General features: G+C 41.0%; 1 protein-coding gene across 11 annotated transcripts in view; it reads right to left on the bottom strand.

Moving 5' to 3' along the window:
- The window catches only part of FAT3 (FAT atypical cadherin 3), a 702395-nt gene that overhangs the window by 471381 nt on the left and 214196 nt on the right, over positions 1-16818 (bottom strand). The gene's annotated exons all lie outside the window — the stretch shown is intronic.

Raw genomic sequence — 16818 nt, 5'->3', positions numbered from 1 at the left:
AAAGTACCGTAGACTGGGTGGCTTAAACAACAGAGTTTGTTTTCTCACACTTCTGGACGCTGGGAAGTACAAAATTAAGGTGTCAGCAGGGTTGGTTTCTTTGGAGGCCTCTCTCCTTGGCTTGTAGATGGCCATCTCTTCCTTGCCTCTTCACGTTGTCTCCCCGCTGTGTGTGTCTGTGTCTAAATTTCTTGTTTTTATAAAGACACCAGTCAGATTGCATTAGAGGCCATCCTACTGGCCTTATTTTAGTTTAATCAGCCCTTTAAAGACAATCTCCAAATGCAGTCACAATCTGAGACACTGGAAGTTAGGACTTCAACATACAAACTGGGGATTGGGGCACAATTCAGAGCATAATGAAGAGTTTTGAATTTTATTGTGTATTATCAAAATGACAGAACCTTTTCCTTCTAAGACAGAAACCACTGAAAGGGAATAGTCATTACATATCAATTCTGTGGTGTCTGCTAATTTCCTCACAATGTATCTTTGAGAAAGGAAAGGGCATGTTCATTGACAGCTGCCACAATCTAGTATCCTGAGCATTCTTATCTGACTTCTGTGAAACCAAGCCATCCATTCGTAAACATGTGTGCTTCTAAGAAAGTAATATAACCTATATTCTGCATTATTTTTCCCAATAATATTCATTAGCATCCTTAAAGTATTTTTCTTCTCGGGAACCTGGTGGACATTTCCCCCTTTGTCTAAGATAAATTCTAACAATTATCTATGTTTCATTCTTTCTTCTAGTGACACAAGTTTTATTATATTTCTTCATCAAATTTTCAGTGTAGCACTCACTCTATGGAGGACCCTAGTTCAAGCCTTTTTACAAATAGATTAGCTCACATTGTAAACTCCACACTGTACATACAGAGCTAGGAATGAAAATATGGAATCAACTGTTTGATAGAAAAAAAAAAAATGTCAGCCTTTGAATCAGAAGTTTAAGCTCTAGCTCTGTCACTTAAGCTATATGACACACAGAAAATAATGTCACACCAAAAAGTCAGTTTCTTCACTAACTCACTTTGTAAATTACAAAAGAATAAACGACTTGAAGGATATCCTTATGACCTCTTCCTCTTCTTCTTCCTCATCCTCCCATTCTTCCTAATTTCTTTTTCTTCTCCTCATTATTCTTTCTTTCTTCTTGCTATTATTATAACCCCACCACCAACAGCTTGACACTTTGGAACAAGGAATTGAAAGAGAAGAACGCATTAAGAAATAGTTATCTTCCCACGTACAATGAATTGTTTTCTTGCAAAAGCCCTTCAGCAAATAGCTCAAAAGAGAAATGTTTTAGAACAAAACTAAAATACATGCTTCCTGCTAGACTGGCCTTGGCGACTTGAAATATTAACTGGACAATTCTCATGTGTAAGAGACCACATGGCTGTTCATCTTTGGTTTTCAACTTCTGTTTGTAGGACCAAGTCAAGGGCTTAAATCACATACTGGCAACAGTTCAAAAGATTCCAGGAGAACCTGAACATTTCTCTAAAAACAAAATTTAAAAAAAAAAAAAAAAAATGTTGCGTTAAGTTGTTAGAACGAAACACATATGCCAGGAATTTTTTCAGTAGCTCTGTAAGCATTTGACAATACAGCGCGGCATGCACTTGGGGACTTTAGGCTACTGACATCCCATCCCTGCTCCCAAACAGCCGTGCTAAATTTGGAAAGCTTATTTTTAGAAACAATGAACTAGGAAGAGCCTCTCCTCTCTCAAAAGACTGGTTTGCTGAGTTGATTTTTCTCTCACTGATTTAGGAGATTTCAGAATTATATTTCCAGGTTTGAAAACATAAGCTTGTATAAATGTACAAGACCTGAAAATACTCATTGACAAAACCTCTTAAATAGTTATGTTTACAATTACAATAGAATCAAAACAGCAACATAAGAGGAATCAACTTTTGGCAGGTCTATCAACTTGCGTTTGCCCATCACCATAGAGTTTTCAAAGTGCTTATGTATATATCACACACTATTTCATTTGTGCTTAGAAACGTTTCTTGGAAATAGAAAGAAGGGAAGCCTTACCTTCATTTTAGACATGCTGAAGTTCCAACACCTCAGCTCAAATATCTCAGCTACTAGGTAGCATGGAAAAAATCGGGCACTATGAAGATGTAGTTTGGCGTTCATGATAATTACCTGCCAAGCTTCATCAGAGAAGGAGGACACATCCTGCTTTTTGGTTCAGTACCGTGAAAATATGGCCTCTCTGGGTACCAGAGCAGCAGGCAGATATAAACACATTAAAACACATTAAATGCAGGCAGTTGCATACAGTGAAGGAGCTTGACCAGGGTCATGTCTTGATTCCCTTTGCCATCCATCAGCTTTGCAGGAAATTTTCTGTGTCTGTGCCTGACAGCTGCTTTGTAAAGTGCATTAAGTCTACATTTGCCAAGTAATGTTTAAGTTTCTTCAATGCAGAGACAGTATGGATACATCTGTTTTACGTATATATGTATGTATGTATGCATGAATTATTGGTGGTGTTGCACAGAGCAATCTGAATGCCACAGGTGCTCAAATAGACTTCCTAAGAGTTGCATCTCAAAAGAAAGCCAACCATTTATTTCAGGGCTTCAATACCTCACAGAATGTCTCATGAAAGAGATGCACTAGTCTTCAAAACATATCATGTCTAAAGTAAGCCCCGGCTCATGAATGTGCCGGCAGAAGGTGGGCAGCTGAAAGTAAAATTAAGTCTCTGAGGGGTCTTTCTAGAGTTTACTGGATTAGCTTTCAGGCCCAGGAAATTGATGAAGTCCTGGATAAAATACATCCCTAGGAGTTTCCTGGTCTACAGTGGCTGGATCTAGAATTATTCAGTTGTTACTATTTACATTTTAAATCCTAATGGAGCTCCACTTGGGTCTGTACGTTAGTTAAGGGACAGAAAGAGAAAACTGTTTTATGGTGGTTTAAAAACAGACCCCCCTAATGGGCATTTGAGATGCCATTTTGAGTTTTAAATCAGCAGGACAGACAGCCGATCCTCTGGGTTTTGATAAGGAACAATGAAATCAATCAAGCAGCTAAACGCTGATATTAAAGGCCGGTGGCACTCACTGTGGAGTTTCCATTGGTCATCTTCATCCTTCCCGATTTGGGGGTCAGCTATAATTCACAGTCAGTGCTAAAATGCTTGAAGAAGTATTTATTATCTTCCAGACACAATTTATTGCTTTTGATTATTCATTTTTCATTACTACGGGAAAGCAGGATTAAATTGCTTCAGAAGTGACCGCTTATATTAATCTTTCAAACACATGCTCCACGTAAAACTCTCTGTCAGGGAAACAGATATAATTCCTGCTGCCAAAACAGCCATAGATAAAAGTAAACAAACACGAAATAAAAATAATTCTAGAGTCCATTTGGAGGCGGGAGAACAGAAGCAGACAGAGAAGATACAGGGTGACAGGTTCGGAGAATAGGGGAGGGAGGGAAGAATGCTTGAGAGTGCATTTATTAGACCCAGCAAATTTATTCTATGAACATTTTAATTTCAACAGTCATTTAAATTAGCTCTTCATTTAACTGTGAAATTAGATTACTCCTCCGTCTCATGTGCAGTACACTTATGAACTTAATAGAGGACAAGGAGTGAGGCGGGGGTCACACGACATCTTTGAATCCAAACAAATTGCCTCTTGGCACTTGGAGAGATTGGAAACAACTACCTCACTTTACACAACAGGAACCTGAGACCCAGAAAGGTTAAGGGACCTTCCTGAGGTCACACAGCTGGAGAACAGCAAAACCAGAACTACAACAAACGTTCAGAGCAAGTCTATTCCATTAGACCACTCGGTTAACACGTAATCGGCTAGTTTGGGGGTTTGAAAGCACAATTATGACCATGCTTTTGGTAAAATATTACTTTCCTTTCGACTCTCCCTCCTTACGGAAACTCTCCTCCGACATTGCATGGCTTTCCGCTCTGTCTCTAATTTCAGTTTCTTCAGTTGACACCGGTCCACCATGACCACTCATGCAACGGATGCACCTTAACACTCTAGTTTTTCTTCTTCACATGCTGAAGACTCTAATTACAAACACCTCTGAGCATCACTGCCCGAGAGCTTTCTATTCCAGCCACAGAAGTGCAAACCACCTGTGCAGGACAATCTGGAAGGGCCCGCATCCGTGTCCCTGGGAGCCGTCCTCAAGCAGCAATGGTCCGAGAGCTGTGGACAGGGACTGCCTTGGTTTCAGCTGGGATAAATCTAAGGTGTGTTACACATCGTTTCCCAGAGCTTTCCAGCAGGGCTGAGCTCCACTGGCCCAAAGTGCTCACTGGCTTCATGACACACCCTTTACTGGCTTCTTTCCCTTCCTGGCCTCACTTCCTTACCCCCTACTAATGTTGCCCAGGACCCCCCACCCCTTATTAAGGGCTTGAATTCAAATCCTTGCCTCCAATTCTGCTTCTGGGGAAACCCATTATCCAAACACTATGCTGGACACCTCTAATTCTGCACTTCAACTTGGGCTGTTCTTTCCGTCAGGAGACACCTCCTGTGTATAACCACCTTTTCCGAGTTACCCATCCTCAAGGCTCTGGGCCAGGCTCTGCCCTCCCAAACCTCCTTAGCCAATCAGCCAGGGAGACCGCCACCATCTGGAGAACTGTGCCCCTCTCAGTAGCACAGGTCCCCTGTATAAATGTTTACATGTGTATTTACTTTGACTACAATCCACAGACTAAATCATGAGCTCCTGGGAGGCCAACACCCTGTCATGTTCATTCTCACCTCCACCAGAGCAACTGTGGTTCCATGTGGTAGGCTTTGCTCCATGTCTGCTGAAAAAAGGTGAACTTTTTAGAAATGTCCTTAAATAAAACCATTGTGTTTCTTCTTGAAGGATGCTTCCTTATGGAGTTATTTTTCTATCTTATGGGGAGATCTGGCTTTCACATTGTATAATAAACATACCTAATAAGACACAATATATGAAAGAAAAGTGCTAAAATACTCTCAGTTCTGTTTCAGATCAGAGGTACTGGAGCCTGGAGCCTGCGTGCTGCAGAAAAAAAATTTTTAAACAGTCTTGTGTTTTGTTACTTTGAGACCACTTGTTAATGTTGATGAAACAAAGGTTCCTGTAAGTGAAGGAATTTGGGCATCAGAGAATCCAATTATATGCAACATGAAATTGGCATGGAGATTCTTGATGCTATAACAAAGGAAGGCTCTCCCACAAGCAGCCATAGGCCAAAGTAAGGATTTGTGCCTCTATCAACGTTTTTCCTCATATATGCAACCTGAACCAGATCTGGGTCCCTTGGTTTCCTGACGCTGGTATGACAGCTTGATCACGGATCTGGTGGCTTAGCTGCCTTACAATCTATTGTGCACGCCAAAAGCCTGCAGGTCCCCAGCAGCTCCTAAGTCCATTTCCCATAAACTTGGTACCCCAAATTTATCTTGGGGGAAAAAAACACCATCTAATCCAGGGGGATCAAACACTATAAACAAAAACACGAGGGCAACTTGGCCTTTTCTCAACCCCTGCACTTCCCCTCCACCCCATCCATCATGATCTTGAGTCAGGACGTGATTTCCCTCATCCCAGCAATAATATCCCAGCGAGCCTCGGAACCTCGCTTTGTATTTTTTAACTCAAATTGTGTTTCGGTTATAAAATTAAAAAATTCAAACAGTAGATAAAAGCATGAAGAATAAAGAAAAAAATCACCTATATTCTAGAGATGGAGAATGCAGATGGCTGCAGAACAATGGTGAATGTATTTAATATGACAGAGCTGTACTCTTAAAGATGGTTAAATAGTACATTTTATGTTATGTATATTTTAATTCAATTAAAAAGTCACCCAAAGGTAACCACTATTAATATTTCAGTTTAAATCCCTTCCGGACTTTTATGAATGAAGGCATAGGCCATCATATATCCACATATATTTTTTATGAGATCATACCAACATAATATTTCATACCTTCTAAATAATTTTAGCATTATTTTGGTAATCTTCATTGATAAATAACATCATTTTTAATGACTAGATAACATTCAATTATATAGATTTGCCATCCTTTAACCAAGACCCCATTATTAGATATTTAGATTGTCAGTTTTTTGTTCAATAAATTTATTTATTTATTTATTTGTTTGTTTATTTATTTATTTATTTTTGGCTGCGTTGTGTCTTCATTGCTGCAAGCAGGCTTTCTCTAGTTGCAGTGAGCGGGGGCTACTCTTCCTTATGGTGTGCAGGCTTCTCACTGCAGTGGCTTCTCATGTTGCAGAGCACGGGCTCTAGGCACGCGGGCTTCAGTAGTTGTGGCTCGCGGGCTCTAGAGTGCAGGCTCAGTAGTTGTGGCGCACGGGCTTAGTTGCTCCGCGGCATGTGGCATCTTCATGGACCAGGGCTTGAACCCGTGTCCCCTGCATTAGCAAGTGGATTCTTAACCACTGCGCCACCAGGGAAGTCCTAGGTTGTTAGTTTTAAACAATCATCTCTGAATACTTTTCTAAAATCAGAATTGCCAGGCCAGAGGGAGACACATTTGTAAGTTTTCAACCTACACTATCAGAGTACAAGCTATAATTCCACTTTATCTAAAGAAAGCCTCCCTTCCTATCCGTCCTCACCCAATTACTCTCCCTTAGCCCAGGTCTAATCATATCTTGGTCTCTCTTTCTTTCTTACTGTCTGTCTGTCTGTTTCTCTCTCTCTCTCTTACACACACAGAGACACACACACACAGACACACACACACACAGACATACACACACAGACACACACACAGACATACACAGACACACACACAGACACACACACACACACAGACACACACACATACACACACACACACACACACACACAGACATACACATACTAATGACTGAACTTTAAATTCCATGTTGGCATCCAAGACAGCCATGATCAGGTTTCAACTATTTTTTTAGAGTTTGCATCTCGCTCTTGCACTCATGCATTACACAGCAGAGCCAAGCTGGATTACTCCCAATGTTCCCATTAAGACCCTCAATTCCCTGTCTCTGTGTCCTTCCTTCCTGGAATATCCTCACCCACCATGAACACCTGTTGAAAATGTAATTTTGCAGCCCAGCTCAGTGTGGATTTGTTCCTGCCCTTCTCCATGCTCCATCATAATAATAGCTAATGTTTACTGAAATGTACGAACCAGGGGCTTATTTCATTTAACTTACAACAGCCCTGTGAGCTATATTGAAACAATTTCCCCTTTCATGCAGATGAGGACACTGAAGCTTGGAGAGGTTAAATAACTTGCTCAAGGTCACATAGCTAATAAGAGGGAGAGCTGGATCCAAACCCAGTTTCTCTGCCTACAATTAATCACTGTGTAATTAACATGGGCAAAAGCCATAATTCAAAAAAGAGACATGTACCACAATGTTCACTGCAGCTCTATGTACAATAGCCAGGACATGGAAGCAACCTAAGTGTCCATCGACAGATGAATGGATAAAGATGTGGCACATATATACAATGGAATATTACTCAGCCATAAAAAGAAACGAGTTATTTGTAGTGAGGTGGATGGACCTAGAGACTGTCATACAGAGTGAAGTAAGTCAGAAAGAGAAAAACAAATACCGTATGCTAACACATATATATATGGAATCTAAAAAAAAATGGTTCTGAAGGACCTAGGGGCAGGACAGGAATAAAGACACAGATGTAGAGAATGGACTTGAGGACACGGGCAGGGGGAAAGGTAAGCTGGGATGAAGTGAGAGAGTGGCATGGACATATTTACCAAATTTAAAATAGCTAGCTAGTGGGAAGCAGCACAGGGAGATCAGCTTGGTGCTTTGTGACCACCTAGAGGGGTGGGATAGGGAGGGTGGGAGGGAGGGAGACGGAAGAGGGAGGAGATATAGGGATATATGTATATATATAGCTGATTCACTTTGTTATACAGCAGAAACTAACACACCATTGTAAAGCAATTATACTCCAATAAAGATGTTAAAAAAAAAAAGAAAGAAAGAAACTGGAAACTCAGAGGCCAAAATGGAACCGATGGACCTCAAAGGCCAGAGCCATGTCTTGTTGGGTCCTTGCTCCAGGATCTGAGAAGCAGATTTTCATCTCTGTCCACAGGATAGGTAGTTCCTGATAGAACTAGGAACTGGGCTAGGAAGAGCCAGGTACCTGAAGTTATGCTAAGCTGGCAGACAGTGTCTTAACTCTTGACAGGTGGGAACCCATTCCTTCCAGAAAAGATTCCTGTCAAAGTAGAGTTAACTTTGGGTATCAAACTACAGGGAGGATAAAGAGCCCTTCACATCTGAGAATCCTCAGGGTGTGTCACAAATGAATGAAAGCATCATCAGAGGTACTTTATGCATTTACATGTTAGAAATCTGGGAACTACTAGACCACAAAGATGATGTGAGGTCAGAAATGGTGTTTCATTCAACTTAAAATCCCCAGCACTTACCACAGTACTGGACACAGAGCAGATAATGAAAATACAAAGAAAACAGGAAGGCAGAGAGAATCCCAAAGAATAAAGTCCTTAGGAGCTGTGTTATTACCTTTGGCTGTTTCTTGTGATTCTAATGCCAGTTACTATCAGTCACAGTATAGACAACGGGGAAGAGCTACCCACTGGGGCACCGAAATTTCATACGTGAGAACAAAAATTTAGAGATTATTTGGGACAGCCATTACAAAAAATAAAAACAGCTTCATTTAACGAATCCTGTCTTACATATATCAATACTAAGTAATGTGTACACTGCTAGAATTACATTATGTTTATCCAATTGCCAGAACAATTCTGAGAAGCAGATGTGACATATTCATGCTACAGAGGATCACAGCCACAGGTCAAGCAGCTTGTGTCACACAGCTAATGAGTACGGGAGACTGATTTTAGGTCAAGATCTACCTGGCTTGAGAACCAGTGCTATGAACCAACATCAAAGACTCTAGAATGGGGCAAAGGTTCTACAACGGCAGATGCAGGAGAGATTCCAAGTCCCTAAATCCTACTTGGGTTCTCTCCACATTGTATCATGATCACGGGCTTCTAAAGTGATGACCTCAAGCTTGCCTGACCACATTTTCCATAGAAATAAGGCAGTCTGAGGGCTGTTCAGACTAACTGCTGATGACGATTCTATTCAACACAGATTTATTTTCAAGAGTGAAAAGAAGTACTTGGGCATGAGCCCGTATTGTGTTGGCTGTCAGCAGAAATGATGTAAATAAACCAGAACATGAGATTCTAAGAGAGCGACAGTCTCCCTTCATCCTCTTTCCTAAAAATCACGTGTGACGCACTGCCAGGGAGGAACGTGAGCGTCCCCAACAAGAATTTCCATTGCAGCCCCACCTTGCTTTCCTGGCCTATGAGTTCTTCAAGTCCTGGACTCACCAGGCTCCCTTAATCCCTTGTGAGGTGAAACACTCCAAGACTGATAGCGCCTCTCACCTGATCAATATCCTCTGAAGCTTATCACTCTCAACCAGAGTTAATGGCTCCCTTGAAAAAGTAGCTTTTTGTTGCCATTTAGCAAGCAGCTCAGCCCTCCATGAAGGTATCCAAGGATGCTGAGGGTTGGTTCAGCCCTGGCCAACCTCAGGACCCAGAGCACGCAGGGCCCAATAGGAAGGCTGTAATCTTATATTCGAAAGCAACCAGGAAGCTATCTTTTAAAGAAATCCAAACAAGAGAAAAGTTTCATTCACAAAGCAGTTCACTGCAGCATTATTTACAATAATAAAAAAGAATTGGCAAGTATCTTGCAAGTCCAACAGGGAAGAACGCTAAATGACTTAAATATGACGTGCTCACGTGATGAAAGATTATGCCGACTACAGACATAACGCTTACAAAGGTACTTATTGTCACTGGAAAGTGTTCCCTTATTAAGTCACTTGACAAAAACACAAGACATAGAAGTATGTAAGCCATACAATCTTACAATTTTTTAAAAGTTCACAGAAAACAAGGTGGAAGGAAAATACTCAAACATTAATGATCCTACTACACTATGATCAGAGTTATCATTTTTCATTTCTGCTCCTTCTTCGTACTTCTTCAATAGCTTCCAAATGTTCTATAATTGGCAAACAATCCTTCTAAAACTAGGGAAAATGCAAAACTTAAGATATTCAGCACTAAGTTGACTATCCGGTCAGCAAAGATGAAGGATGAGAGTTTCACTTGGATATTTTTCAATATGAACATTTGCAGAATTCTCTCTCCTTCTTCAAAGATCCTAGCAAGGCCAGCTTTCTGCTCAGGGTTTACCAGTTACTCTGTTGCAGCCAACTATAGGGCAAAGCTGCCTAATGGTTAGTTCCTGCCACTTCATGAGAATTAAAGCTTTTACAAATTCTCTGGCACTTCAGGGCCCTCACAGCTTATCTTGGAGCAAGAGAAGTGGCAAGTTGTTGACTACTTATAAAGAAATTTTCGTAGCAGTTTCTATAGGATAAACAGTGTGTCCCAAGCAGCCAAGCTCTTCAGGAATATTCTTCTCCAAACATTTCATAAAAACATTTTGTAAGATATAAAACAGCTTTAAATACAAAGTTACGTATAACTCACATTTAGGTAAAAGGTGATCTAAACCACCAAAGTGAGATGTTAAACCTTTTTTTAAAACATTATTTCAAGAAGTCACAAGGTCAAATTGGAAATACTCAATAAGTTCATTGCCAATAACTATGAATAAAAGTAAACAGCACAACAAAAATCCTGATAAAGTGTCCAGCCTCAGCAGAGCCTTGGGGCACTAAAGAAAGCTTTGTAGCTACGTTCATCCACCATCTGTCCTTCTTAAGTAAGTGGGGTGTGCTGGCTAATTTTCCATGACAACTCGACTAGACTATGATGCCCAGTTGTGTGGTCAAACACCAGTCTAGATGTTGCTGTGTAGGTATTTTTTATGTGATAAACAGTTAAGTCAAGAGACTTTCAGTCAAGCAGATTACCCTCCAGAATGTGTGTGGGCCTCATCCAATCAGCTGAAGATCTTACAAGCAAAGACTGAGGTTTCCCAAGAAAGAAGGAATTCTCCTCAAGTCTGAACCATGAAAACCCTGCCTGAGTTCCCAGCCTGCCGTCCTGCAGCAGCATTTGGACTCAAGACTGAAGCATCAACTTTTAGCTGAGTAGCCAGCCTGCTGCTGGCCTGCCTTACGCATTTCCAACTTCCCGGTCCCCATAAGCACGTAAGCCAATTCCTTACAATAAATCTCAATGTCCTCCCCATCCTCTCTCCCTCTCTCTGTCTTTCCCCCTCTATACAGAGATAGATGGATCTAGATGTATATAGACCTATATATCCCATTGGTTCTGTTCCTCTGGAGAACTCTAGAGGACTGCCTAAGTCTAGAACTCTAGAACTCTGCCTAACTAATGCAGGCAGAGTGACAATATTTCTTAATTAGCTTGAGGCAGTCCCGGTTTACACCTGTTGTGGTCTAATTAAGAGCTACCCCTTTCCCTCTGAAATGTGTCCTGGCTGGGATGAGAAATCATATGATCTCTTTACACAAAGAGCTAAAGATAGATTTACGATCTTCCTAAGTAATAAGCTCTTTTCACTTAACAATGTTGTGTTTCAAATTTCTCGGTGACCCACAATAAGAAATATATTTTCTGTCACAAAACAGAACTGACCCTTATGATGTGCAATGCAATGGGCTATTTTACATTTTATAATGTGTCATTTCAAATGCTCTCTGCAACCCACTAACTTCACTGCATGATCCATGGATGGGATCATAACTCAGTTTGAAAAGCACTGACTGGGACGAATTCAGGGCTGGCTGGGGTGCAGTGTTCCTAATTGCCTCAGGACACACAGGGGACAGGGAAGGACGAAGAGCAAGGCCAGTGTATCAGAGATTTTACTTTGTCTATACTCCGTACAGTCTTCAGTATCACTTCTCCTAAATATAAATGAAGCAATAGTAAATATAAACCCGTCAACCAGGAATATGATTCTGGAGTGTTTTCCCTTACTGCATCTCTAGTTTCTTGTGACTCCTACACACACAGAACAGGAAAAATGAATCCATTCTACTGGGTTATGCTGCCTCTCGTTTCACTCTCCTCCAACTCAGTTAATTTCCCTTGCAGGAGGACCCATAATGTCCAGATCCCATCTGTGGCCCTTCAGTAAATATCCACTGACTGCCTGCCAGGCACAGGGCAGGCAGGGTTTCCTCTGCCACCAAGTTCCAGCAGCTCTCAGCGGCCATAATCCCAGGTGTGTTTCAGGCTCCATGGCCCAGCGTCAGCCTCCTTTCAGCCTTTTGTCTCCCTCACCACACACCTTTCCATGCCCAATGCAAACACACTTATCCACACGTGTCCCCTGGCCCCAGCATCCTGCCCGAGCCTCTGGTCAAGCACGTTTCTCCCCCACCCATGCTCCCTACCAAGTTTCTTCTTTTCAAAGCCATTCAGACTCCATCCCTTCTTCTTAAAACTATTACTGTTTGCAGATGACATGATGCTACACATAAAAAATCCTAACAATGCTACCAGAAAACTACTAGAGCTCATCAATGAATTCAGGAAAGTTCCTGGATACAAAATTAATATACGGAAATCTCTCGCATTCCTATACACTAACAATGAAATATCAGAATAAGAAATTAAGGAAACAATCTCATTTACCATCTGGTCAAAAAGAAAAAAATACCTAGGAATAAACCTACCTAAGGAGACAAAAGACCTTACTCCAAAAACTGTAAGACACTGATGAGAGAAACTGATGACAACACAAATGGAAAGATATACTGTGTTCTTGGATTGAAAGAATCAATATTGTTAGAATGACCATACTACCCAAGGCAATCTACAGAGTCAATGCAATTCCTATCAAATGGCAGTTGTTACAGAACTAGAACAAAAAATTATAAAATGTGTATGGAAACACAGACTCCACCCCCTTAACATGGCCTTCCAGCTTCTGCCAGGGACTGAACAAGCCCCACAGCTTCAAGATGGAATTTGTCTCAAGCCAGAGGGGCCCAAGTTTAACACAAGCACTTTCCCAGAAAAAATTGCCCTCAGGAACTGAAAAAGTGAAGGGGGGTCAGAGAAGCACAAGCCAGAGACAAGAGTAGGAATGGGATTGGAAGAGTCAGGCAAAGGGGGCAGGACGGCACGGTCCAGTTCAAGAATGAATGGGTCAGGACTCAAACAAAGGAGGAAACATTGTGGAAGCAGCTACAAAAGAGAACTAGGTATCTCTCTTTTATTTATTTATTTATTTATTTATTTTGTTGCTCCGGGTCTCTTAGTTGCGGCAGGCAGGATCCTTAGTTGCAGGAGGCGGGCTCCTTAGTTGTGGCATGTGTACTCTTAGTTGCGGCATGCATGTGGGATCTAGTTCCCTGAGCAGGGATCGAACCCGGGGCCCCCTACATTGGGAGAGTGGAGTCTTAACCACTGCGCCACCAGGGAAGTCCCACTAGGTGTCTCTCTTGATGGCAGAATCAATCACATTTGACAAGCTAAGCCAAGGAACAGGTGACAGAAAGGTGGCAAAGACACAAGGCAGAGCTCAAAACTTTGTTCTGCCACACTGAATGGTGGACCCAGACAAAGGTCACCTCACTATCTCAATCTGCATTTGTCAGTATCTGCATTTGTCAAAAAGGGAGGAAAGAACAGCAGTTTATGGACAAGACAGGCTACGATGAAGCATGTGAAGGCTTAGCTTGCTGACCTCGGTCTACCTGGGGCTCAGTGAATATTTGTCCCCTTTCCTGACAGTCACGTAGCCCCTCATAAATGAAAAGTTGCCTCCGGCTCCAGTCTCCAAGATTACAAAGGCACAAGAAGATATGGCCAAGAGAAAAGGGAAATATATCTTTAATGTTTTGAGACTGACTGTCACTCAATAAAATGAAAAATTTTTCAGCAAAAGACAGTATTTCAGAAAGCTTCCCCTTCAAGTCTGTTTAGAGACAAAAATTTAAGATCTCCAAAAGTTGCTGAGGCAAATTCCATAAACCCATGTAAGCACACAATTGCTCAATTACCATACACAAGGTCACTTGCCAATAAAACATGAGGAAGCTAAAAAAATAATGCAGATGCCTTATGCAGGTCTAGATGGCTTCAGCAACAGACTGAAAGAGACTCAACAGAGAATAAAACACCAAATTGAAACTTATTAATATAAGACCAGACATCTTTTCTAATTAATTTTGCAGACAAGAGCTGAATGAATGAAAACTGAATCATATCTTCTTATCTAAAATGCATAAAATGAATTTTTTTTAACACCTAGATTCTCAGCAATAAGAAACTACTAAATAGCAAGGCAGAAAAATTAATGTAATTAAATTCAAAGTGATATTCACATTACATTAAAAGTGAAATTTGACTAAAACAAAAACCGAAGAATTATTCTTCAAGATATATTCAGATAAAATCATCTTATCCAAACCTCAAAGAATACTCTGTTCGTTCTTTTGAAAGACACATTCCTATTGAGTTATGCAATATCAACGGGCAGGAAAATTATCTGAGACGGGAAAATATTAGTTAACGGAAAAATGAGAAACTTAATAAACGAAATCAAACTGGGTATTTTATGAGCGCTGCTGAAAATACAATTCATAGAAGTAAAATACCATTGTTATGACTGAGCATAATAAACCGATTACTTGTCTTAAAGCTTATGTGTGATAGAAATAATTTAAATCAATTGAGTTACTGTTTCTTAGTAATTTGATAAAAAGGGAAAATAGTGTAACAGGGAATCAAGTGCTCCTTTGGGAGCTTAAAAACAAGTCAGCTGGGTTTCTAAGTGCACTTTAATCTGTTTATTTTTCCCTTGCTTTAAAAAAAAAAGAAAGACAGGAAAGATTTACTGAGTCAAGCTGCAAAAGTCCTGGAATTTGTAGAATTTAAATTATTAGTAAGCATTTAGTTATGATGGGTATTCTCTCTGCTCTCCAAGCCCCATCAGAGTGGAGGGGTTGATCAGCGCTTACGCTAGCCAGGTCTTCTAGAACTGTTGAATCCTTTGGGACCAGAACTTGGATGTGAAATCCCACTCAATATAAAATTGGGTGGGAGATGAGAACGGGGGCTCTAGGATGTCTCCGTGAATGAACGCTGAGTGAAGCTATCTACGTGCAATCTTGGTTCAGCCCTTCCACCACTGCATCCTTTATGAGTGGTCAAAAACTGTTCACTTTTGGGAAAGCAGAAGCCATAATGTAATGACTTATTAAAAAGACCTCTTCCTATTTTTACTGGAGTAGAGTTGATTTACAATGTTGTGGTAGTTTCAGGTGCACAGCCAAGTGATTCAGTTATACATATGTATATATCTATTCTTATTCAGATTCTTTTCCCTTATAGGTTATTACAAGATACTGAGTATAGTTCCCTGTGTTATACAGTAGATCCTTGTCAGTTATCTATTTTATATATAGTAGTGCATATGTTAACCTAAGAGCCCTCCATTTTACAAATTATAATTATCAGCTAAATTGCCCTAATAAATATTAAGCATCAATAATACCCCAAGGCAGGGTTCTACAGACTTGCTCTGTGAAGTGTCAAATAGTAAATATTTTAAGCTTTGTAGATTTAGATGGTTTCTGTGGCAACTATTCAACTCTGCCATTGTATGGCAAAAGCTGTGTCCCATTAAAACTTAACAAAACCAGGTGGCCAGCCTGCAGGCTAGGCTTTGCTGACCCCTGCTCCTACAATCAACTATAGAAATCACAATGGGCTTAAAATCTAAATGGGGGAGACCTTCAAGATGGCAGAGGAGTAAGACGTGGAGATCACCTTCCTCCCCACAAATACATCAAAAATACATTTACATGTGGAACAATTCCTACAGAACACCTACTGAGCACTGGCAGAAGACCTCAGACTTCCCAATAGGCAAGAAACTCCCCAGGTACCTGGCCGTGTGGCTGACAGGGCCTTGGTGCTCCGGCCAGGTGTCACATCTAAGCTTCTGAGGTGGGGGAGCCGAGTTCAGGACACTGGACCAACAGAGACCTCACGGCCCCACATAATATCAATCAGCGAGAGTTCTCCCAAAGATCTCCGTCTAAACGCTAAGACCCAGCTCCACTCAATGACAGGCAAGTTACAGTGCAGGACACCCCATGCCAACCAACTAGCAAGACAGGAACACAACCCCACCCATACCAAACAGGCAGCCTAAAATCATAATAAGTCCACAGACACCACAAAACCCACCACTGGACACGGTCCTACCGACCAGAAAGACAAGATCCAGCCTCATCCCCCGGAACACAGGCACCAGTCCCCTCCACCAGGAAGCCTACACAACCCACTGAACCAACCTTAGCCACTGGGGGCAAACACCAAAAAAAAAAAGGAACTACGAACCTGCAGCCTGTGAAAAGGAGACGCAAACACAGTAAGTTAAGCAAAATAAGAAGACAGAGAAACACACAGCAGATGAAGGAGCAAAGTTAAAAACCCACCAGACCAAACAAATGAAGAGGAAATAGGGACTCTACCTGAAAAAGAATTCAGAGTAATAAGAGTAAAAATGATCTGAAATCTTGGAAATAGACTGGAGAAAATACAAGAAACGTTTAACAAGGACCTAGAAGAAGTAAAGAGCAAACAAACAATGATGAACAACACAATAAATGAAACTAAAAATTCTCTACAAGGAATCAATAGCAGAATAACTAAGGCAGAAGAATGGATAAATGACCTGGAAGATAAAATAGTGGAAATAACTACTGCAGAGCAGAATAAAGATAAAAGAATGAAAAGAATGGAGGAC

This window comes from Balaenoptera borealis (genome assembly GCF_965194805.1).
Source record: "Balaenoptera borealis genome assembly, chromosome: 11".
Lineage (NCBI taxonomy): Eukaryota > Metazoa > Chordata > Mammalia > Artiodactyla > Balaenopteridae > Balaenoptera > Balaenoptera borealis.
The sequence above is the reverse complement of the archived record's forward strand: the minus strand, read 5'-3'. Positions and strand labels throughout refer to the sequence as shown.